This window comes from Gopherus evgoodei, chromosome 4 (genome assembly GCF_007399415.2).
Source record: "Gopherus evgoodei ecotype Sinaloan lineage chromosome 4, rGopEvg1_v1.p, whole genome shotgun sequence".
Classification (NCBI taxonomy): domain Eukaryota; kingdom Metazoa; phylum Chordata; order Testudines; family Testudinidae; genus Gopherus; species Gopherus evgoodei.
The window spans coordinates 153,389,062-153,415,525 of NC_044325.1; the positions used below are offsets into that span (position 1 = coordinate 153,389,062).

General features: G+C 54.9%; 1 pseudogene; it reads right to left on the minus strand.

The window, feature by feature from the left end:
* Window positions 1-33: 33 nt before the first annotated feature.
* On the minus strand, window positions 34-26,464 carry LOC115651390 (annotated as a pseudogene).

A 26,464-nucleotide genomic window follows, 5' to 3' on the forward strand; every position in this document is an offset into this window, starting at 1 on the left:
AGTCATCCAAAATATTATGAAAAATTCCCGCTTGGTCACAACAATACACTGCAATTACACCTGTCTTCTTTTTAATAAACCACACACACTGAGCTCCTTAGTGTCCATCGCTTTGCGAGAGAGTTCACGTCCCATATTGTTCTAATCTAGCATAGCACAGATCTCTCATCCGCTCGGGATAGAACCTAGGAGGCCTGTCTCCCAGCTTCCCCCAGCCGCTCTAACCACTAGACCCCACTCCCCTCCCAGAGCTGAGGACAGAACTCACAAGCCCAGACTCTCAATCCCACATGGCTGTTATAAGGCGATGTTCTGAGTAGATCATCAGGGTGCAGACCCAGAGCAGTCAGTGGGGGGCAGATGTTGGGAAGGGCAGATCCACAGCATCCTGGGCAGGGGTGGGGCAGGGGCACTATTCTTTGGGGATGTCAGGGCTGAGGCAGACATTGGCACAGTCGCTCTGGCCCAGCCTGGCTCCAACACCGTCCCTCGTGTCCTCCATCATCTCCTTGTACTGGCGCTTGAAGAAATTGAGCTGGAAGGAGACAGAGGGGAGAGATGGTGAGAGCCAGATGGACAGACTCACATCCTGGGTCAGAGGGATGGGGTGTGGGACCCTCTCCCCTCCCCCACAAGCTGGGAGAGCCAGAAGCCCTGCTCCCAGGGTGATGGGCTGTGGTGGAGGGGTCCAAGCCCTACCCCACTCACCTTGTAGAGGGCTGCAGTGATAAGAGCCAGCAGGACCAGGCCCCCCAAGCTGCTGCCCACGATGATGGGCAGGTAGTTATAGACCTCAGAGCGCTCCACCACCGTCTGCACCTGGGGGAGAAGAGCTATGAGATGGGGATCCAGGAGTCCTGGCACCATCACCTGTCCCTGCTCCAACACACCAGACCCCACTTCCTCCCAGAGCAGGGACAGGACTCAGGAGTCCTGGCTCCCAACTCTAACCACTAGCCGATGCTCTCTCTATCCCGGGCACAGTCACTCTGGTACCTGGCACTGGACGAATCCCTCCTTCTGGGTGTATTTCTCTTCCTCGTATTCAATCCGGGCCTCGCTCACCAGACTCATTTTCTGCTGCTGAGTCTGGAACAGAGAAATTCACTGTCCCTGACCGGAAATGACACAAACCAGCCTGGAGCATTGTTCCAGGGGGACCCAGAGCAATTTACAGGCTGTTCACAGAGGGATCCCTTGCCCAGCACTGTGATGCAGCCACCTCTGGGGAGGGTCTCAGGGGCTGTTCACTTGGGGAGATCTCTCGCATGGTGCCAGGAGGCAGAGGCAGCGCTCATACCTGGGAGACCCACTGGAAGCTGATGTTCCCTTTGATCACAAACTCCAGCGGCTGCTGCATTTCCAGGGAGGCGATTCTGCACCGGATCTTCTTACAGGTGGCCACGGAGCAGTCCTGGGGGTGGAAGGATATCGCCAGGTGAGGCAGGGGGTGTGCAGAGGCTCAGCATGACCATGAGGCTCTGGGTCTGTCTATAGCAGGGGTCCCTCCTCCAGCCCAGCCCCCCACTCGCTGTCTGTGTTAGTGAGGAGGGGAAGGGGCTGCTGCGGCCAGCACCAGCCTGTACTCACCAGCAGGGGGCGCTCGCTCATCTGCTTCAGAAAGTCCTTCGAACCAGGCGTTTCAGCCTCACTGGTGCACTGGGCCAGCTGGGGCTGGGGAGGGAGAGACACGGTGTTAATGGGGGTGGGAAGGGGACATGGGGCCTTTGCCCTCTGGAGGGCACCAGCACCAATCTGGCACCAGGGCACAGGACTCGCTGGCTCAGGGGCTGGGGAAGGGGCCTTTTTCCCTAAGCAGCTTGTCCCAGCAGGGGGCGCTGTAGGGCAGAGAAGGCATCACTGGGCCCATCTCACACACACAAGGGCAGGGAGAGGCAGGTACCTTGGAGGGGACGACCTCAGAGGCGTCCCACACCCGGACCCCGCTCAGCTCCACGGGGAACTGGAACGTGACCGAGATGGGGACGCTTCGCTGCCGCAGGTTCTTGACCTGAAAGAAACAGACTCTCCATAGGGCACTGCAGGAAGAGAACCAGGAGCTCTGACCCCCAATCCCCTATTCAATCCACAGACCTCACTCCCATCCCTGAGCTAGGGATAGAACCCAGGAGTCCTGGTTCCCAGGCCACCCCCACCCGTCTCTGCTCTAACCCTCAGACCCTACTCAAGCAATTCTACTCTATCCTCCTCCTCTGAGTCCTCCCCCCATTCCTCCCACCCCCCCACACACTCTGAGCCATTGGCCTCACCTCATACCGATGTGTCACTGGCCCACTTGTCCCTGCCTCATCGGCGGAAAAGTTGACATACTTGGTCGACTCCTCGAGGCTGGGGGAGGAAAAGGGTGGAAGGAACAAGAGAGACAGGAGTGGGTGAGTGTAATAAAGAGTGACAGTGGGGTGTCATGTCCAGAAGGGGGCGCTGTGCTGCAGGGAACAGGGGGCCCAGTAGGGGGCGCTCTTCCCTCCGTCTCCGCACAGACCTACCTGGTGAGGATGATGAAGATGCCGTACTTGACCGGCAGCTCCGCCCGGTGAATCATGTGCTCAGTGATGGGGCCTCCATTGTCACTGGGGGGAGGGGAGATGTGAAGAGAAACTACCAATTAACTTTGCAGAGGGAATGCAGCAGAGTCCACTGCCCTGCACAATATTGGTCTGCACTGCAAAGAACCATACTCCTGCTTTGCTCTATATATCACTGTGCCACACAACACTGCCTGCATGAAATACCCGTGCCCTGTACCCTAAGTCACTGTATTGCACCATACACCGCAAGTCTGGGTTAGACACCACTGTACTGCACTGCAATATATGTCACTGCAGAATACCATATTCCATTGCACTGCACCATACACCACTGCCCTGCCCTGCTTCATACATCACTGCACTGCACCATACACCATTGGTCTGGGTTATACAACACTGCACCATGGTGCAGCCTACATTGCAGCGCTGTGCCATATGTCATTGCCCTACACCATACTCTGCTGTGGTGCACCATATGCCACTGCTCTGGTTTATATCCCACTGCACCACCTTGCAGTATATGTCAGTGTACTGCACCATAATCCACTGCACTGCAGAGCACTATATGCCAGTGCTGTGGATTATACAACATTGCATTACCCTCCAGTATACATCACTGTACTGCACCATACTCCACTTCTTTGGGTATAGATCACTGCACCACCCTGAAGTACAGATAACTGTACTGTGCCACACAGCCCTTCCCTGAGTATACAGCGTTGCACAACGCCTCTTAGCATGCATCACTGCCCTGCACCATTACACCATGGCTGCCTGCTCTGAGGCAGCATACTAGCTATCATCAGCCAGCAAGGTGTATCATGCATTGGGCTGCATCACACTGCTCTGCCTGGCTTTATGGCATCTGCCACTCAGCAGTGCCACACATCACCGTGCTGCACTGCAGCCGAGGCCACTGAGCTGCTGTGCCCTCCACTCAATGGTATCACTGCACGGCATGCCACTGCCCCCCCACACCATTGCATTTCACTGCACCAGGCACTGTGGAACTGCCATTGCCCCACACATCACTGCAACGCCGCATGTATAATTGTATTGCACTGCAGCATACAGCACTGCAATACACCTGACTGCATTTCACTGGAGCACACATCACTGCACTAACCTGCAGTCTGCACCAGGTGCCACATACCATACACTACACATCAATGGACTAAACCATGCACCACACTCCACTGCATTGCCCTACACACCTACCTCTCCACACTGCCTCCCACGCTGCCCTCTGTGGCCTGCATGCCCCCCTCACCTGCTGGTTTTGGCTGTGATCTGCAGACTGTCCCCCAGATCAGCTTTGGGGGAGACGTCAAAGGTGGCAATGAAAATGGCCTGGAAAACACATATGGGGTGAGAGGGAGCCACGCTCAGGGCCTGGGGAACTGCCAGAGAAAGCAGGGGATGGGCAGTGACAGGCTACCGGGGTGTGTGTGCATGTGCACAAACATACCTCGGCCCTGCTCCAGAAGATGGGGTGGTTGACGTGGCAGGTGCTGTTCCTCTGAGTCTGCTCCTCGGAGCCCATGGCTGAGCTGCACTGAACGGTCATGGGCCTCCTGTTAGACTGAGCACAGGGGACCAGCTAGTGAGAAACGCAACCCACAGTATCCCTACTGAGCCGCTCCCCTGCTTCCTGCAGCATGGCGCCCCTGCCGAGCCCCCCGACCTGCTCTGTGCAGCACAGCACCCCCTACTGAGCCCCCTGCCTGCTCCCTGCACCATCCCCTGTGTCCTGCCTACCCCCATGTCTGCAGTGCCTGGGGGGACTGGGTGGTACCTGGAGCAGCAGGACCCGGCGGTAGGACAGCGCGGCCGGGTAGAAGAACTGCACCGTGGTGCTGTAGGAATTCTCACCACGGTTCTGGATGGAGACGGTGGTGTTGAGTTCAGGGGTGACCCCCACCACCAGGGTGTTCAAGCTAAGGGGGAGAGAAATGGTTGAGCTTCCTAAGGGAAGCCAGTGCCCCAGCATCGCTGCAAGCTTCCTCAAGGCAGTGTCCAGCAGAGGGAACTAGTGCTGTGAGCTCCCTGTAACAGTGCCCAGATGAGAACCCCACACAGCCCCTAATGCCACACTGGGGCAGTGGTGCGAGCTTCTTATAAAAGTGCCCAGCTGGGGCCCCCAGTGCTGCCAGCTTTCTATATTGGTGCCCAGTCAGATGTCACAAGGAAATATGGGGGCATCTCCAGCTGGGTGGTGCAGATCTGAGGCCTGATGGAGCTGGACAGGTCCCACTGTGGAAGTTATCTGCAGGGAAAGGCAGAGGGGGTGACTTACCCTGAGAAATTGAAGGAAATTTGTAGTTCATCAGTGCAGACTCTGTCACTGCCACAGTCCTTCTCAAATGGGAGCTAGAGAGAGATCCCAGGGCAGGCAGAGAAGGGAGCAGGGGTCAGGGTGGTTATGAAGGGACTGGAGCAAAACTCAGCCAGCATTGTCACCCATCAGATAACCTCAATCATCACCACTACCAGCAGTACAGTCTGAAACAGCATCACCAAGACACAACGGCTGCATTCGCCCCCTACACTGTTACCTGCGCCACTGCATTCTCAACCTCCCACCGGCACCAAGACAGTCTGAGTGGACAGCTCCACCAGCAACAGAACCGCTATGCCTCAACCAACACTGTCAACAAGTGCCCTACAATCTCAACCACAACCAGCATCAACATCAACACAGTCTGAAGTAACACCACCACTAGCAATATAGATGCAACAACCTCTGCCAATGCTAGCACTCCCACTACAGTCTCAACTACCACCTCCACCACGACCTACATTAAAGTGTCAACCAACACTGTCACAATGACATAACCACTACAACCTCAGCTAAAACTGTAACCAAGATCATTACAATATCACCAACCACCGCTGCCGATATAGTCTGAAACAACAGTTACTGGCACAGCCACTGTAATTACAACTAATGCGGTAACTAACAGAATTAAAATCTCAACCATAATCGAGTGTCAATAGAGTCTGAAACAGTAGTCACCAACCAGTCACCCACAACAACCACAAACTATACCACTACAATCACTGCTACCCATCAGTATATTCTGTACCAATACAGTAACTAACACAACCATTATGACCTCAACCAACACTGTCACCAATACAACTACAGTCTCAACACAGCCACCACCACAAATAGTCTGCACCAGCACAAGCAACAAAGCTGCAATAACCTGAACCAATACTGCCACTAAGACCATTACAGTCTGACCCAACATCACCCATACCATAATGACTACAACCTCAAACCATACTGTCACCGAGATCGCTACAGTCTGAACCAACATCACTAACACAACTACTTCAACCTCAGCTTACATTATCACCAAAAGCACTGCAGTCCTAACCAACAACACAACCAATTCAACCTCACCCAGCACTGTCAGCCACATTACAATTTTACCCATCACCACAGAACAACAATACAGGCTACTCCAGCACTGCAACCAAACCCCCATCCGCTACAAGCATCTTTGATACTGTCACAAATTCTATTGTGTGGCCCTGGCAGCCTTACCAAGCCTGCAGTCATCATGGTGGAGTCCTCGCTCAGGATGGGTTTGAGATTGCTGGCAGTAGTGATGGGTTCCCCCATCAGGGTGTAGTTGAGGCGCAGGGTGATGGGGGTCAGCGTGTCCTCAGGGCAGAGCTGGGGAGACAGAAAGATGTGTCAGGCCTCTAAAGGGAAAGCGGGGCTGGGTGGGACCCAGAGAGTGGTTTGTTGTCTGGGTGATTTGGGGGCAATGGACAGGGTTGGAGGAGGAGACACAGCAGTAGGCGAAGGAGTTAGGATCCCCCAAACTCACAGGTAACATTATCCGGTACGTCTCACATCTCGTCTCGATGCCAAGCTGCAGCTCCCTGCTCAGGACAGGCTGGTGGAGTCGAAGGCGGCTCGAATCTTCGTCCGCCTGGGGTCCAGGGCCAGGCTGTACTGGATGGTGCTGAAGATCCTGTTGCCTACGGGGGGAGGGGAAACAAGGGACAGAGAGAGACTGAGAACAGGAATCCCAAGGAGAAACGGGACACAGGGCCTTTCCCCTCTAGGGGGTGCTGGCTCTGATCCATCCCCAGGGCAGTGGACTGGATGGTTCAAGGGGGAGGGGAGCAGGGGGTGGGTTTGGTCTGACCTAGGCTGTCCATGGTGCTCTTAGTGACGGTGAAGCAGACCTCTGCCCTGCTGGCCTCTGTGTTGAGCTGCTCCTGCCCCTGGCAGTTAAATGCTGAGGTGGGGATGGTTGAGGGCTGGAAGCTGATGGAGACCCTGACTCTGAGCACAGGCCGGGACCTGCCATGAGGGGAACAGAACCATCACCCAGCTGCTCTCTGCAATGAGGCCAGGTCCCCTCCCTCCCAGAGCCTCCCACCCAGCCTGGATGTGCTCATAACACTCCAGGGAGATGGGTTATGGACACACAGCTTTGCTTGAGGAGATGCTGGGAGGTAGAAGAAGGGAGCAGCAGAGCTGTCATTGTGCCATTCTCCAGCAGGGGGCAGCAGTCACACACACACACACACACACACACACACACACACACACACACACACACACACACACACACACACACACACACACAGTCTGTGACTGCCACGTGGAGCAATGCAACAACACAGAGTAACTCACTTCAGCAGCAGGACCTGCCCTTGTGCCCCCACTGCGATGTCTGGCAGCCCATCCCCTGTCAGGTCTGTCCCGCCACTGATGGCCTGGCCAAAGTAGTGCAGCCTGCTGGGAAACAGCGACCCCTCTATGCGCTGTGGGGCAGAGAGAGCAGTAAGGGTGGGGAAGGGCGGCTGTGCTGTATAATGGGCACTAGGGGGCAGTGGAAGGTGAGGGGTGGGGAAGGGGCAGCTGTACTGTATAATGGGCACTGGGGGCAGTGGAGGGTGAGGGGTGGGGAAGGGGCAGCTGTACTGTATAATGGGCACTAGGGGGCAGTGGAAGGTGAGGGGTGGGGAAGGGGCAGCTGTACTGTATAATGGGCACTAGGGGGCAGCAGAGGATGAGGGGTGGGGAAGGGGCGGCTGTACTGTATAATGGGCACTAGGGGGCAGCAGAGGGTGAGGGGTGGGGAAGGGGCAGCTGTGCTGTATAATGGGCACTAGGGGGCAGCAGCAGCAGAGGGTGAGGGGTGGGGAAGGGGCGGCTGTGCTGTATAATGGGCACTAGGGGGCAGTGGAGGGTGAGGGGTGGGGAAGGGGCAGCTGTACTGTATAATGGGCACTAGGGGGCAGCAGAGGGTGGGGGTGGGGAAGGGGCAGCTGTGCTGTATAATGGGCACTAGGGGGCAGCGGAGAGTGAGGGGTGCAGAAGGGGCGGCTGTACTGTATAATGGGCACTAGGGGGCAGCAGAGGGTGGGGGTGGGGAAGGGGCGGCTGTACTGTATAATGGGCACTAGGGGGCAGCAGAGGATGAGGGGTGGGGAAGGGGCGGCTGTGCTGTATAATGGGCACTAGGGGGCAGCGGAGGGTGAGGGGTGGGGAAGGGGCGGCTGTACTGTATAATGGGCACTAGGGGGCAGCAGAGGGTGGGGGTGGGGAAGGGGCGGCTGTACTGTATAATGGGCACTAGGGGGCAGTGGAAGGTGAGGGGTGGGGAAGGGGCAGCTGTACTGTATAATGGGCACTAGGGGGCAGCAGAGGATGAGGGATGGGGAAGGGGCGGCTGTGCTGTATAATGGGCACTGGGGGCAGTGGAGGGTGAGGGGTGGGGAAGGGGCAGCTGTACTGTATAATGGGCACTAGGGGGCAGCAGAGGGTGAGGGGTGGGGAAGGGGCGGCTGTACTGTATAATGGGCACTAGGGGGCAGCAGAGGGTGAGGGGTGGGGAAGGGGCGGCTGTACTGTATAATGGGCACTAGGGGGCAGCAGAGGGTGAGGGGTGGGGAAGGGGCGGCTGTACTGTATAATGGGCACTAGGGGGCAGCGGAGGGTGACGACTAAGAAAGGGGCTAATAGCCACAAGGGGACCATGGGGCCCCTATAACATCCCTTCACTAGTGTGTGTTGGCCCCACCTCCCAGGAGCTGGGCTCACCTGTCTGTACTGGGGACTGAGGCCTCTTCTTTGCCCATGGAAGATGTACAAGGCCCCGCGATTGTCATTCTCCATGGGGGCCCCAATGGCCACGTCCATCTGTCCGTCTCCGCTGATGTCCCCGATTTCGGACATGCTGGCCCCAAAGCGCCCGAACGCCTGCCGTGTCTGCCCCTGCAGGGTTCTCCTACACCTCAGCGTCGCCCCCTTCAGGCCAGATTCAGAGAAGCACATGGAAAATAGATCAGCATGGACTGAAGGTCAGTGCCCCCTACTGAGCCTCCCCATGCCTCTCCCAGCAACAGAGCACGCTCTAGTGCTGCATTGGGGCCAGCACGCACTGCCAGGTGAGCCTCTACTAAGCCCCCCACCCTGCTCCCTGGAGCACAGTGCCAAGGTATCACTGTGTTTATTTTCATAGTATCCCAGCCCCAGGAAGCCCAGGCCATCCACCTTTCTCATGGCCCTGCTTGTCTCTCTTACCTGCCAGCTAAATAAGCAAATATAGACGCGCCCTCCATTCAGAGGTGTATAGTACGTGGGAGCTCCGATCAGAACCAGGTCCGTGTTCCCATCTCTGTCGAGGTCCACAGCGCACAGCGTACCCCCGAAATACGAGCCGAGCTGGAGGGACAGAGAAGTCACTCCTCCATTTTAGTCACTTCCTCCTCCTTTTCCCACTGAGTCCCTGACTCCCCACCCTGCTGGGAGCAGGATTCAATCCCCATGTTCATTCCATCCTCTCCCTCACCCCCCTTTACACACAGCAGGTGGTGTTATTCCTGTCAGTTTTCTTTCTAAGGGACCATAAAGGCAGAGGTCGGCAGCATCTTTCAAAGGTGCTGAATGCTCGTTGTGGTGCATTTCTTTTTAGAGGCTGTGCTTGATTCACTGAGCCAGTCTGTTACAAATTCTGTTTAGCTGGAACGTACAGGCAGTTAGTCCTTGGAGAAACATATAGTGTTAGCTGAGGTGAGATCCTTTTCAGACCCCATGCCTATTATCAGCAGTTTTTAACCCTGTCTCACTCTCTTTGTATTAGTCTTATGAGTTCTGTCTAAGGCCTGATCTACACTAAACAATCAGGTTGGTATCGCTATGTTTCTTAGGGGTGTGAAAATCCCCCCCCCCCGAGCAAGGCAATTAAACCATCCTAACCCCGGTGTAGTCCGTGCTAGATTGATGGGAGAATTCTCCTGTCAACCTAGCACCCACCTCTTGAGGCGGTGGATTAGTCATGCCAATGGGAGAAGCACTCCTGTTGGTGTAGGTAGCGTCTTCATTGAAGTGCGACAGCAGCACCGCTGCAGCAGAGCAGTGGCACTGCTGCAGGGTTTTCAGTGTAGACACGCCCTAACTGAATGTAAGAGCAATAGGATACTGGAGACATGCTGATTGTCAGCTGCGGTGCAGTTCTCTAAACCAGTCAAATTTATCCCCTGCCTGAGAGTACGTTTACACTACCCGAGTGATCGATCTATTGGGAATCGGTTGATCGCATCTACATGATCAGTCGATACCTGATCACTCTGCCTTTGACCCAGGAACTCCACTGCGGCGAGAGGCGGAAGTGGAGTCTACGGGGGAGCGGCAGTGGTTGACTCGCCGCCGTCCTCAATCGACCTAAGATACGCCGACTTCAATTCTGCTATTCACGTAGCTGAAGTTGCGTATCTTAGGTCGAACCCCCCCCCAGTGTAGATCTAGCCTGAGTCTTTCTGATTGGCCTGGTCTACACTAGGGGGTGGGGTCGATATAAGATACACAACTTCAGCTATGTGAATAGCATAGCTGAAGTCAGAGTATCTTATTTTGGCTTGCCTCCCATCGGGATCAACGGCCGCGGCTCCCCCTGTCGACTCCGCTACCGCTGCTCGCTCCGGGGGAGTTCCGGAGTCGACAGGAGTGCGTTCGGGAATTGATATATTGCATCTAGATGAGACACGATATATTGATCCCCGATAAACTGATCGCTACCTGCCGATTCGGCGTGTAGTGTAAACATACCCATGGAATCATTCCTTAAGGTGAAGCCAAACACGTGGTGTCAAAACCTTACAGGCTTCCTCTAGTCCCCCTCACCCCCACACATGCTCCACATTGTCTGTAATGTTCCCTATACCTGCTTCCCCTGCAGCTCCCATCTGGGTGTCCAGTCCCCGCCCTTGGAATCCCGGCTGAACAGGATGACTTTGCCGGTATGTTGGTAGCGAGGGGCCCCGACCACGTAGCTGCTCTGCCCATTGGCTGTGATGACCTGAGATGAATAACCTCAAAGGAAGAGAGAGACGTGGGGAGATGAGATGGGAAACAGCCATACAACAGTGCTGCACAGAACTTTCCCAGAACTGAGATGCAGCCACCTCTAGGGTGGGGTACAGGGGTAGTTTACTCAGGCAGCCCTCACCTGGTGCTGAGATGTAGCTGCTGCTGGGTTGGGGCACGTGGGCTGTTTAAACAGGTAAGGGAAGGTCTGTGTGTTTGTTCTTACCGAGGTAAGCATCATTCATGTCAGTGGAGGTTCTGGATACATTGATGAAGCTCGGCTTCCCGCTGCTCCCGTACAGGTATATCCCACCGGACCAGTCATAGGCTCCCACTGCTCCCAGCATAGGCCCGTCCTAAACCGACACGCATGGCAAAGGGGACTGATTACAGGAAACAAATTCAAAATGATCTGGACAAATTGGAAAAATGGTCTGAGGTAAACCGGATGAAGTTTAATAAAGACAAATGCAAACTGCTCCACTTAGGAAGGAACAATCAGTTTCACACATACAGAATGGGAAGAGACTGTCTAGGAAGGAGTATGGCAGAAAGGGATCTAGGGGTTATAGTGGACCACAACCCTAAATATGAGTCAACAGTGTGATGCTGTTGCAAAAAAAGCAAATGTGATTATGGGATGCATTAACAGGTGTGTTGTTAACAAGACACGAGAAGTCATTTTTCTGCTCCACTCTGCGCTGGTTAGGCCTCAACTGGAGTATTGTGTCCAGTTCTGAGCACCGTATTTCAAGAAAGATGTGGAGAAATTGGAGATGGTCCAGAAAAGAGCAACAAGAATGATTAAAAGTCTTGAGAACATGACCTGCGAAGGAAGGCTGAAAGAATTGGGTTTGTTTAGTTTGGAAAAGAGAAGACTGAGAGGGGACATGATAGCAGTTTTCAGGTATATAAAGGGTATCATCAGGAGGAGGGAGAAAACTTGTTCACCTTAGCCTCTAATGATAGAACAAGAAACAATGGGCTTAAACTACAGAAAGGGAGATTTAGGTTGGACATTAGGAAAAAGGTCTGTCAGGGTGGTTAAGCACTGGAATAAATTGCCTAGGGAGGTTGTTGAATCTCCATCTCTGGAGATATTTAAAAGTAGATTAGATAAATGTCTATTAGGGATGGTCTAGACAGTATTTGGTCCTGCCATGAGGGCAGGGGACTGGACTCAATGACCTCTTGAGGTCCCTTCCAGTCCTAGAGTCTATGAATCTATGAATCTATGAAATGGACAGCACAGGAAATATTTACGAGACCTCTCCCCTACCTGCAGCACAGCACAGCTTAGCATGGCGCTGGGGACTGCCAGGGGAGAGAGTGCCTCCTACTGAGGTCCCCGCTGGCAGGACAGCCGCACTCTCAGGCACTGTGGGAAAAGCACCTTCCATGCTGCTCCTCCAGCTCTCTGGGTTAATAAAGGGCCATCTGCCTTTCAGGCACTAACCCAGCCTGATGCTATTTGGGCTGAAAGTTCCATCAGGGCCCCAGCGCATGGCAGAGTGGGACATGCCCCGGGGCCAGGCGTCACTCACAGGGGACAGCAGGGAGCTGAATCCTTCCTGAGACATCTCCAGCTGGAAGGAGCTGCCACTCTGGGACTGGGTGCCTGGGGGCAGAGACAGACAGACAGACACGGGAGAGACCATCATAGACGGTAAAGGCCCCATGTCCCACGCCCTGAGCCAGCCCTTCTCCCCACCTTGAGGATGGATTGGACCCAGCGTCCCCTAGAGAGAAGTCCCTGTATCCCATTCCTCAGTCCCTTGAGCCAGCCAGTCCCCTGCCCAGGGAGCCCCGGATGAGAAAGGCATTACGGGGATCTATGGAGATAGACCAGTAGATGGATGTTGGATGGGGAACGAGAGACTATTTGGGGCCTATGTGAGCTCTGGATTCCCAGCTGCTCCCCGTCCCATCTCAGACTTGAAAAGCCATTTCTAGAGCCCCAGGGCCAGTGCGGCCTGTCCCGCAGCTCTGGTACCTTTGATGGCGAAGATCTTCTCCTGCAGCTGGCTCTGGATGTCCTGGAGGGCGTCGAAATTGTCCACTTGGAAGACGTGCTCGTCGCTGGGCTTAGAGGCGATCTCATGGAGCTCTTGTTGGGCAGTATCACTGGAGAAGGCGTTGCCGACCTTAATGGAGTAGAGGGAGGTACAGGGGAGACCAGGGCATCGAGGTCAGTCATAGGCCAAGAACCTGGGCAAATACTCTCCCGTCCCAAGCCCTGCTGGGGCCTCGAAAGGCTCCACTCAGCCAGTGCCATGTGCCGCTCCGGGGTGTGGGTGTGGGAAACACTGGAGCTGTGCTGTGATAATCTACACTCTAACGCCAGTCATTGGTTCAATACTTCTTCCCCACGGGATAGTAGATGCCATGCACTAGCTGACATGAGGGTTGAGTGACAGGTCAGCTTAGGGAGGACCAGAGCCATTGTTTGATCCCCAAGTGCATGCAGAAAATGAAATAACAGTACTGAGAACGGAGTGATTTTGTAAAATCCTGGGTCTGTGGGAGAATGTGTCCCAGGAACCCCTTGGTCAAGTCACCCCACATGTGGGTCACTAACCCTACCCTGCATCCCTTGGAAGCACACAAAATGTCAAGGCCATCGGAGTGGGCATGTGGATTGGAGGGCAGTGAGAATACCCCACCTTTGACTAGACAACACTGCTCAACCTGACCAATAGCCGCTCATTCTGGCTAGAGAAACTCCAGCTCTGCTATAGCGCCACACCCTGGCGCAGTTACAGCCTGGCTTCAGTTCGTCTCCCCAGCCTCTGTGCCAGTGCCCTCCCATGCTTGATGGGAGCATCCTCCCACACCACCACTGTATCCCTGGACACGAGCTCAGATCCATACTAGTTCTCCACAAGGTTGCGGCTCACCCCGATGGCGTAGCGGACGATTCCAGCTCTCTGAGCCTCGGGGACAGCGTCTGAATAAGAAAGCAGGTCTCCAGTTTTCTTCCCATCTGTGATCACAATGAGAACCTTGGTGGCCTCATCCCGAGTGCCTCTCCCAGAGGTGAACAGCTCCTGCCTGGAAAAAGGGAGGTTGGGAATGCATGGGAGGGTTATTGATACGTAACAACCCCTAGGGCTCATCCTCTGCTTTGGCACTGCAGAACTCAAAGTTCTTTGCAAAGGAGGTCAGTGTCAGGGTCCCCACTTTAATAATGGGGAAACTGAGGCTCCAGGAGGGGACGTGACTTGCTTAAAGTCACAACACAACAGAGGCTCAGAGCTGGCAATAGAATTCTTGTGTCCTGTCTCCAAGTCTCCTCCCCTCCCCCTGCTTTAACCTACTAGTCCCCACTCCCCTCCCACAGCTGGGGATAGAACCCAGGAGTCCTGAGTCCCTGTCCCTTAGCTGGTATGTCCTTGCAGCCCATTCCCTGTGGAGTCAGCACGGGGACGAGGGTAATACCTACACCACTTTCTGGATGGCACTGGCTGTGTGTGTCCAACCCATGAGCTGCACAACTGGCCTGACAAGGTCATCGGGGTCGTGACTCTCTCTGTACTGTGAGAAGTCGAAGTGCTCTGTAAATCTGTGTGAGTACTGCATGAGGGCGAACTGCAGGAGGAGGCAGAGGAGAAGAGAGAAAAACAGTCCCAGGGGTGGAGGGTAAGCAAAGCAGGAATCAGACTCAGTTAAGGGCTGAGGCAAGTGACCAGGATGTAGCTGGTTCTGCAGGAATTTTTTCCTGGCTTTGGATGCAAAATCCCATTGCTGCTCCCTACAGCAGAGCGTCCCCTAGTGCCACTCTGGGGCCAGCACTGACTGCAAGGGGAGCATGCCCCTACTAAGCCCCCAGCCCTGCTCCCTGCAGCACAGCATCCCCTAGCGCTGCACTGTGGCATTGTGGTCAGCAGTGACTGGGAGTTTGCCCTTTGGCAGTCCTCGGGGTACTTAGTCAGGGTCCAGTCTCTGCCCGTTACCTGCGTGTCGGTGCTGCGGAAACGCTTCATAATCTCAGAGAGAAAAGTCTTCATCTTTCTGAAGTTTTCTGGTATGATGCTGCTCGAGCCGTCGATGAGGAGAGCTATGTCTGTGGCACGTCTGGGGCACTCTGAGAGGGACGGGAAAGAAGTACGTCCAACTCCTGACTCAACTCCACAAACATGGAGAAAACTCAGTGGAAAGAGCTAGAGCAGATCAAAGGGCCCATCTAGCCTGGTTTCCTGCCCCCCCCCCGCCGCCCCTGCCATCAATGACCCCTTGATGCTGCTCCCGGGGCTGCCCCATACCTGCCAGGGTGTCCGGGATGCGCTGGAGCTGCCGGAGGCTCTGGTCCAGGAGGAAGCAGTAGCCGTTGATGTACATGTTCTCCCTACAGGCCCGGTGCACTGTGGGGCCACACACCTGGGGCACGAGAGAGGGACGGTGTCAGTAGATGCCCCCTGAGGAGAGCACTGGGGGTGAGGGGAGTCTGCTCCCCCCATGGATATGCAGGGAAAGGCCCCGCCAGGCCAGGAATCCCCACTGGGCAAACAGGATTGCAAGACCCAGCACCTGCCTCCCAGAGAGAGGACAGGGGGACATCACCTAGTCACCTCCACCCTTCACAATGTCATCGCACAGTCACTGTCCCCATGGCGATGTCACCCGGTTACCCCCATCCCTCACAACATCACGTCTCAGTCACTATCTCCATGGCGATGTTCTCCTCCTCCCTGCTGTTTCAGGGCACCGTTCTAGGGTCCCACCATCCCCCAGACAAACACCACACCCTCGCTGTAGACACAGTGTTGTTATCCAGTTACCATCTTCAGCACAAGGCCATGGCCCAGTCTTTCAAGTGGTTAGCACCCGCCTACACACGCATTGTCATTCATCCCTCACCATGGTGACAATGCCGTGTTCTGGTGATGGTGACATCATCCGGTGACCACCCTCTACTTGCCATCAGCACACAGAGCTCTTGTTGTGGGAAGATCACCCGCTCCTGTGATATCAGTCCATCCCCCCTGCCAGTGTCACTCAACCGTGCGCCTCCTGGTGAGAGCAGCACACAGGCACTCAAGTCCTGTGGTAACATTACCCGCCTGGCGTGTGGTGGGTGCACAGTCGGTCAGGCCCTACAGTGTCACGGTGCTGACATTTTATCCCGCTTCTATTGCAGTGGGGAGGAGAATCCTGTGGAATTCTGGGGGACGGGGCAGAGACGCACCCAATCCCCTGGGTATAACCCACAGACAGCCACTTCCCCACCCCAAGGGGTGATACCTACCAGAAGATTGGAGCCCCAGGCAGCCAGAGACAAACCAAGGGACATGTTCACAGCATCGGGGGGCCCTGACAGGAGAAACATGCCAACACCAGGGTGAGAAACCTTCTCATTGGATATGTTTAGTCCTGCATATCTCTGAGTCATTTCGCACCCCCTCTTCTTTGTGCACCCCCGCACCCTCCCTTGCAGGGAAGTGATGGCAGATTGTTGCATGGAATTTAGAACCCAGGAGTCCTGATTCCCAGCCTCCTCTGCTCTAACCCACTGGACCCTACTCTCCTCCCAGACCTGGGATGGAACCCAGGCATCCTAGCTCCCAGACCCCCTGTGCTAACTCACTGCACCCCACAGTACAAGGTGCCCCTACTCTGGAGGGGGATCTCCTGGCATTGTCTGGAGCCCGGGTCGCACTTGTAGACTTTGCCAGTTTCATTCACGTCTCCCATCTGCAGCGGGGCCCCAACGATCAGCCTGTGGGGAAGAGAGCAGAGGGGGGCTTAGGGGATGCCCTGTCACCCCTGGGTAGTGGAGCCCAGGCAGGGCAGCGCAGCCAGATGGGCCCCTCAGGGGTGGATATGAGACACGTAGCTATAGGGCTCTGAGCCTGCCTGCAGCCCTTACCCCCCAGCGCTGGCTCTCCCGAACTGCACCACGCTCTGCCCAAACCCCCTGGCTGCCTCCTGGAAGGTGATGGGTCCCTCCACATCCATGCTGAATCCATGGCTCGGGGCCAGCACTGCAGGGGTCAAACAGCCACATGTTAGTTTTCCCCATTGAGAAGGGGCACTGGTGGGGGCTGAGGGGCCAGCCCCTCCTGGGTGTGGGACTGATTCTGAGCCCCCCCACTGTATCCCCACTCCTCTCCCAGAGCTGGGGACAGAACCCAGGTGTCCTGAGAGCCCAGCTGCTTCCACTCCCCTTCCTGAAGGTTAGGCAATGAGCAGGTGTGTGCAGGACCCCAGGTTTTCCCCACCTTACCGGCTGGCAACTCACCTGTGCCCAGGTAAATGAGCAGATGCAAGGGGTGCATCCTGGGTTGGGTATGGGGGGAAGCTGGAGGTGGGTTGACTGCTGGGAGCGGTGTCCCGGGAGGTCTGAGGGCACTGCGGAGGAGACAGCTGAGTGCAGAGGAAAGAGAATTGATATTGGTGCCTTATGAAGGGAGAGAGAGACCCGCCCGGGGGAGGGGACAGGAATCAGGTGAAAGGAAAAAGAAAGCTAAACTGAGCGGGACAGACCCGCCACCAGCGACACTGACAGACATGGGCACGTACACAAGTGCACTGAGCCAGACAGTCACAGGGAGAGAAAGACAGACCCAGACCCACCCCTACACCGAGTGCTCGTCTCCAGGAGAAAGTTCTTCATCACCAGGAATACATCTATGCTGAGCTGCAGCTAGGAGGTTACCCCTTTGATGCTAACGTAGGCAAGGCTTTTCCACCCAGCCGCCCCTCTCCTGATCCAGCCAGGCCCCTGGCTCCGCACACCCTGGGCAAGTTGAGTGCAGGGTCTCGCTTCACTTGGCCAATATGCTGCTCCTAAACCAACTGCAGTCCCCTTACGAAAACTCAGTGGGGGTGTTTTGGTGCCAGTACCAAAAAAAGGGAAAGAGTGGTTGGGAAATCAGGACCCTGAGACTGACAGTCCCCAGGAACAATGGGGAGAGGTCAATGCTCCAGGTCAGCCTGATTGACAGGGCGGGCAGGCTAAAGAGGGAGTCAGGAGGGTCCCATCCTCTGCAGTGAGCTGGAATTGCCTGGGTCAGACAGAGTGGGGCCGAGCTAAGGCGAAAGAGGGAGTCCAGGCTGAGCTGGGGAGCAGAGCCCTGCCAGATCCAGAGAGGCCAGAGAAGCAGATCAGTGCTGGGAGTAGTCACAGAAGCAACCCACAGAGCAGCCCTGTGCTGGGAGCTGGGCTGCAGCAGCCAGAGTCAGAGAAGCAGGTCAGAGCTGGGAGCAATCACAGAAGCAATTCAGGGAGCAGCCCTGTGCTGGGAGCTGGGCTGCAGCAGCCAGAGCCAGAGGGGCCAGAGAAGCAGCCCAGGGAGCTGGAGGCAGAGCAGCAGCAGCAGTGCTGAGGCCCAGTGCTGGAGCTGGTGCTGGGGCTGGAGCAGTCCGGAGCCGGGTGCAGTGAGCACCTGGGGAAGTGAACCTGGGCAGTGGGCCCAGCAGAGGCCAGACTTGGAGGGGGATCATAACCCCGATGGGGCAGAGGCAACGCTTGGCAGAAGGGTCCTGCCACCTAGAGGCTGAGGGCGTGTGGCCACCGCCAGAGCAAATGTCCGACCTGCAGGGGCCTGGAATGTGTGAGGAGCAGACAATGAACTGCCCTGACATCCCAGAGATGCTGGTTGTGGTGTCCCCATGCCACAGAGCGGGGTGACGGGTTTTCCTTCAACCTGTCCCATTTTTTCCTTAAATTTTTTAAATTGGTTGTTGTTTAATAAACTGTACATGCTTTGAACTGTGTGTAATGATCAGTGGGTCAGGGAAGCATCCAGTGCGGAGAGAGCACCCCGGAGTGGGAACACTCTAGCCCCTGCCCTGAATGACCACTGCAAGGTGGGGGGTCGAGCCCCCCCAGGAATCCTGGGCCCAGCCTTGTTGGGGTTACGGAGGACTCTGCCAGACAGGAGAGTGGATGGGGAGCCCTCGAGGTCAGGCAGCCTCTGGATAAAGGAAGTGGGAGTGAGGACTCAGATTCTTTCACTAGCCCATTTCACCAGGGCCGTGTATAAGCCAGAAAAGTTCCTCACAATAGCAGGACCATTTCCCTGCTTACATAAGGTCAGAGTGTCCACTCAGGGGGGACGTTCTGGTTTGGTTGAAACAGTTCCAGTTAAACTGGGGCATGTTGTGTATGTGGCCAAAGTCAGCGACAATGTCCCATGCAGGCTTTCACACAGCCACAGTGAGCAAATCCCACACAACCTACACCAAGACAACTACACCCTCAGCCTTACACACAGCCAGAGTGAGCAAATCCCACACAACCTACACCAAGACAACTACATCCTCAGCCTTTCACACAGCCACAGTGAGCAAATCCCACACAACCCACCCCAAGACAACTTCACCCTCAGCCTTACACACAGCCAGAGTGAGCAAATCCCACACAACCCACACGAGACAACTTCACCCTCAGCCTTACACACAGCCAGAGTGAGCAAATCCCACACAACCTACACCAAGACAACTACATCCTCAGCCTTTCACACAGCCACAGTGAGCAAATCCCACACAACCTACACCAAGACAACTACATCCTCAGCCTTTCACACAGCCACAGTGAGCAAATCCCACACAACCTACACCAAGACAACTTCACCCTCAGCCTTACACACAGCCAGAGTGAGCAAATCCCACACAACCTACACCAAGACAACTACATCCTCAGCCTTACACACAGCCACAGTGAGCAAATCCCACACAACCTACACCAAGAAAACTACACCCTCAGCCTTTCACACAGCCACAGTGAGCAAATCCCACACAACCCACACCGAGACAACTTCACCCTCAGCCTTACACACAGCCAGAGTGAGCAAATCCCACACAACCTACACCAAGACAACTACACCCTCAGCCTTACACACAGCCACAGTGAGCAAATCCCACACAACCCACACGAGACAACTTCACCCTCAGCCTTACACACAGCCAGAGTGAGCAAATCCCACACAACCTACACCAAGACAACTACATCCTCAGCCTTACACACAGCCACAGTGAGCAAATCCCACACAACCTACACCAAGACAACTACATCCTCAGCCTTTCACACAGCCACAGTGAGCAAATCCCACACAACCCACACCGAGACAACTTCACCCTCAGCCTTACACACAGCCAGAGTGAGCAAATCCCACACAACCTACACCAAGACAACTTCACCCTCAGCCTTACACACAGCCAGAGTGAGCAAATTCCACACAACCTACACCAAGACAACTATATCCTCAGCCTTACACACAGCCAGAGTGAGCAAATCCCACACAACCCACACCAAGACAACTTCACCCTCAGCCTTACACACAGCCACAGTGAGCAAATCCCACACAACCTACACCAAGACAACTACATCCTCAGCCTTACACACAGCCAGAGTGAGCAAATCCCACACAACCTACACCAAGACAACTTCACCCTCAGCCTTACACACAGCCAGAGTGAGCAAATCCCACACAACCTACACCAAGACAACTACACCCTCAGCCTTACACACAGCCACAGTGAGCAAATCCCACACAACCCACACGAGACAACTTCACCCTCAGCCTTACACACAGCCAGAGTGAGCAAATCCCACACAACCTACACCAAGACAACTACATCCTCAGCCTTACACACAGCCACAGTGAGCAAATCCCACACAACCTACACCAAGACAACTACATCCTCAGCCTTTCACACAGCCACAGTGAGCAAATCCCACACAACCCACACCGAGACAACTTCACCCTCAGCCTTACACACAGCCAGAGTGAGCAAATCCCACACAACCTACACCAAGACAACTTCACCCTCAGCCTTACACACAGCCAGAGTGAGCAAATCCCACACAACCTACACCAAGACAACTACATCCTCAGCCTTACACACAGCCAGAGTGAGCAAATCCCACACAACCCACACCAAGACAACTTCACCCTCAGCCTTACACACAGCCAGAGTGAGCAAATCCCACACAACCTACACCAAGACAACTACATCCTCAGCCTTACACACAGCCAGAGTGAGCAAATCCCACACAACCTACACCAAGCCAACTTCACCCTCAGCCTTACACACAGCCAGAGTGAGCAAATCCCACACAACCTACACCAAGACAACTTCACCCTCAGCCTTACACTCAGCCACAGTGAGCAAATCCCACACAACCCACACCAAGACAACTACATCCTCAGCCTTACACACAGCCAGAGTGAGCAAATCCCACACAACCTACACCAAGACAACTTCACCCTCAGCCTTACACACAGCCACAGTGAGCAAATCCCACACAACCTACACCAAGACAACTACATCCTCAGCCTTACACACAGCCAGAGTGAGCAAATCCCACACAACCTACACCAAGACAACTTCACCCTCAGCCTTACACACAGCCAGAGTGAGCAAATCCCACACAACCTACACCAAGACAACTACATCCTCAGCCTTTCACACAGCCACAGTGAGCAAATCCCACACAACCCACACCGAGACAACTTCACCCTCAGCCTTACACACAGCCAGAGTGAGCAAATCCCACACAACCTACACCAAGACAACTTCACCCTCAGCCTTACACACAGCCAGAGTGAGCAAATCCCACACAACCTACACCAAGACAACTACATCCTCAGCCTTACACACAGCCAGAGTGAGCAAATCCCACACAACCCACACCAAGACAACTTCACCCTCAGCCTTACACACAGCCACAGTGAGCAAATCCCACACAACCTACACCAAGACAACTACATCCTCAGCCTTACACACAGCCAGAGTGAGCAAATCCCACACAACCTACACCAAGACAACTTCACCCTCAGCCTTACACACAGCCAGAGTGAGCAAATCCCACACAACCTACACCAAGACAACTACATCCTCAGCCTTACACACAGCCACTGTGAGCAAATCCCACACAACCTACACCAAGACAACTACACCCTCAGCCTTTCACACAGCCACAGTGAGCAAATCCCACACAACCCAGACCGAGACAACTTCACCCTCAGCCTTACACACAGCCACAGTGAGCAAATCCCACACAACCCACACGAGACAACTTCACCCTCAGCCTTACACACAGCCAGAGTGAGCAAATCCCACACAACCTACACCAAGACAACTACATCCTCAGCCTTACACACAGCCAGAGTGAGCAAATCCCACACAACCTACACCAAGACAACTACATCCTCAGCCTTTCACACAGCCACAGTGAGCAAATCCCACACAACCCACACCGAGACAACTTCACCCTCAGCCTTACACACAGCCAGAGTGAGCAAATCCCACACAACCTACACCAAGACAACTTCACCCTCAGCCTTACACACAGCCAGAGTGAGCAAATCCCACACAACCTACACCAAGACAACTACATCCTCAGCCTTACACACAGCCAGAGTGAGCAAATCCCACACAACCCACACCAAGACAACTTCACCCTCAGCCTTACACACAGCCAGAGTGAGCAAATCCCACACAACCTACACCAAGACAACTACATCCTCAGCCTTACACACAGCCAGAGTGAGCAAATCCCACACAACCTACACCAAGACAACTACACCCTCAGCCTTTCACACAGCCACAGTGAGCAAATCCCACACAACCTACACCAAGACAACTACACCCTCAGCCTTTCACACAGCCACAGTGAGCAAATCCCACACAACCTACACCAAGACAACTACATCCTCAGCCTTTCACATAGCCAGAGTGAGGCAGCCACACACACAACCTTACACACTTCCTCACTGATACAACCTCACCCACACCCACAGTGAAACAACCACAGACAAAGCTGTACCATATGGACAGAACTGCACTGAGACAACCACATACGCAACCACACACATCTGCAGTGAGACTTTCCCATCTGCCACTACTCTCCCCACACACAAGTGTCCGGGACACACACACACACACACACACACACACACACACACACACACACACACACACACACACACACACACACACACGCAAAACTATTGGGCTTCTGTCTTTTTACACTTTTGTAGCCATTGTATAACTTGGCATAACAACAAAGAATTGTTGAATTGAGCCAGTTGTATCTCAGCACTGGGTGGGGGATCGTTGTATAAACAGTCCCTGTGCCCCACCCTAGAAACAGCTGCATCTCAGCACTGGGCAGGGGGTCCCTGTATAAATGCACAGCCTGGAACGTGCTTTGTTCTTCTGCAGGTTGACAGGCATGAGGGTATGAAAGATGGTCCCACAGAGCCTAATCCTCTTTCCAAAAAACTCCATCTGTGGTTTTATCACTTCCCTTTCTCCCTTGTTGTGCTGATTTGCTCTGGGGACAGTGGGGTGCGTGGGCCCCGGGCTGGGTTCCAGATTATAATAGGAGACATTATAAACCAGGATGACTCACTAAATTCTGAACTCTCTGCATTCCCATGTCTATTTCTACATCTCTCTCTCGCCGCCTCTGCACTAGACCTTTTGCCTTAAAATTCCCACCTGTTGATGCCACCTCTGGGGTGCGGCATGAGGTCTGTTTATACAGAGATCCTTGCCTGGCATTGAGATGCAACCGCCTCTGGGGTGGGGTGTGGGGGCTGTTCATACAGGGATGTATCACTCAGAACTGAGATCTCCAGCTGTTCATAGGGATCCCTCGCCTGGTGCTGAGATGCAACCACCTCTGGAGTCAGGTAGAGGGGCTGTTTATACAGGGACCCCATGCCTGGTGCTGAGATGCAGCTACCTCTGAGGCGAGGCTTGGCAGGAATGGACACTGTATCCAGAATAAACAGTTTATATCTGGTACCGCTTTTGTAGCAGCCTCGATTTCTCTCCCCGTCGGTCTCTATCTCTCACCAGCTCTTGCTCGTTTCTTACAAACACCGGGGGCTGATCTCTATATTTAAACTTCCTTTTCCTCTGCCCTCGAGAAAGGCAGATCTGGTGCATGCATGTGGCCATTTCCAAACCCTGGATGCTGTATGTCCGCAGCATCGCGGTTGTGGTCGTGGCACTTCCCTCCTCTTTGTGCTCTCCGACCAAAGCTGTTCGTGATGGTAAAACATAAGCAGCTGCCCGTCTCAGACAAAGAGCAGCTGAGCGGGACATGCAAAGGGCTCTGCAAAGTGCAGCTGAGCTAGAGAAAGGTCAGAGGGTTACGAGAGCGAGTGGAGGCGTGTGTTAGCCGAGCTCCAGCCATTGATGACTAGGGCAGAGAGGGGACAGTTTTGCAAAACTCACGAAAGTGGCACCCGTGGCCCCATGATCATAGTGTCTGAACACCTCCCAATGTCTCCCATAGTTACCCTCACACCCTCCTGTGGGGGAAGGCAAATATCCCCATTGTACAGATGGAGAAACTGAGGCACAGACAGACTGATTTGCCCGAGGTCACATAGGAAGTGTTAGTACACCAGAGAATTGAATTTCTGTCTGCCATGTCCTCAAAATTCATAAGCACGCTGTATTTAACTCACGGGTACTGGCAAATTCCCTTAGATGCCCAGGGGGGAAAAAATCTGCTTTCCTAGTGGAATCGGGTCTGTAGGAATTTTAGGTGTTCCCTTTTGGATTTAAAGAAGTTTGGCACAATCCTCAAGACGCTTATTAATGAGGTGCTGCAGGGTTAAAAACATCTGCCAAAGCCTGTCTAGATGACTTGGGTATTTTCAGTAGCTCCTGGCCAGATCACATGTACCCTCTAGCATTGTGCTACAAATGCCGAGAGACGCCGATCGCACTGTCAAGGTCTCCAAATGCAAGATGGGGTCAGCAGAGGTCTCCTACCTAGGACACAGGTTGGGCAGTGGATTGTTTGCTCTGGCCCATTAAGAGCAGAGCCCATTAAAAGCTGCCTTTAAAACAGAGAAGCAGCTCCAGTCCCTTATTGGTCTGGCCAGCTATTACCCTCTGGTTGTAAAAGAGTTTAGTGATACAGTGGCTCCCACAAGAGACCTTACAGAAAAGCGAAAACTGGACAAGCTAGTCTGGACAGCAGGGCCGCCCGGGGGAGGGGCAAGTGGGGCAATTTGCCCCAGGCCCAGCAGGGGCCCCCACAAGAGTTTTTTGGGGCCCCTGGAGTGGGATCCTTCACTCACTCCAGAGGCCCCGGAAAACTCTTGCAGGGCCCGGGCCCCCAGAGCATCTTCGGCAGCAATTCGGTAGCGGGGCCCCCCCGCCGCCGAAGACCCCAGGCCCCCTGAATCCTCTGGGTGGCCCTGCTGGACAGAGGCCTGTGAAAAAAGTTTTCAGAATATAGAAGAGGCTGGCTGCCGAAGGAGGGGGCAGCCGGCTCTGGGGACTGAGGACTGAACAAGGGACTGAGGAGAGGCCCGGTGGGGAGTTGTTCAGTGTGGGCTGCTGGAAGTAGGAGGCTCCCTGAACTGGGACAAAAGAGGGATCAGAGGGCTCTGTGCTCCGGCCTGATTACGGAGTTTCTATGCTGTGTTCCAGACATCTAATAACCCTGTTTCTTTTGCAGTGCTGGCTGAGAGTCACTGCGGATGCTGACAGTGGGGGTCACTGCATTGCTCCGTTTGGGGCTAAAAGTTTGTCCCAGGTGTCCAACTCAGGCAGACTCGCTGCAGGAAGCCCATGGTGTGTAGCAGGGGTGCTGAAGGCTCCGCGATTCAGTCCCAGGAGGTGGTGAAGTCAAGTGGCTGACCCCAGTGAGACAGCCTGACCCGAAGGGGGCTGACACGCAAAGGGCTCCTCCCAGGGACTGTTCCAGAGCCGTGTGAGAGCACCGGGCCTGTGGATCTGTGACCGCACAGGCGCCAGCTTCCTCCAGGCCCCAGGGGTGCTCAACATCCCACTTGCCCCAGGCCCTGCCCCCACCCGACCCCTTCCCCCTAAGTCCCTGCCCTGCCCCATGCCTGCCCCCCCAACCCTTCTCGCACCCCTACTCGACCTCTTCCACGCCTCTTGCCACTCCTGCCCCACCACCGCCCCATCTCTTCTCCCACTCCTGCCCCCCCATGCCCGCCCCACCCCTTCTCCCACCCCATCCGACCTCTTCCCCACCTCTTTCCACTTCTCCCCCACCCCTGCCGCACACCCACCCCAGACTTTCTCTCAAGTCCCCACCCTGCCTCTTCCTGCCCAGTTCCGCCCCCTCCCTCAAGTGTGCCCCCTTCTTGCTCCTCCCCCCCACCTAGTGCCTTCCGCATGCCGTGGAACAGCTGATTACACTGGCCCCTAGCCACACCCCAACCCCCTTTCCCGCCCACAAACGCACCCGCTGTATATGGGGACGGTTTCAAACGACCCGAGACCTCAGGCAAGGCAGGCGAACGACTCCGAGAGCTTGGCTTTATTAGACGTCATCCAGTTGCACCTCGAGGCCCTGACTGAGATGGGGACCCTGGTGCCGCACAGAACCCAGCTGAGATCAAGGCGCCCCATGACTCTGGGAGCGTCACCTTCACAGTGAGAGTCAAGCCGTGCGCCAAACGGCTCCCAGTATAAAAAGAAAATGGCAGGACAGTTATCCCCAGGTTACAAGTGGGGAAACTGAGGTGGAGAGCTACTCAGCCCCTCCCACTCTAATGTACTAGACCCCACTTCCCTCCCACCACTGGGGAGAGAACCCAGGAGTCCTGGCTCCCACCCCGCTGCTCTAACC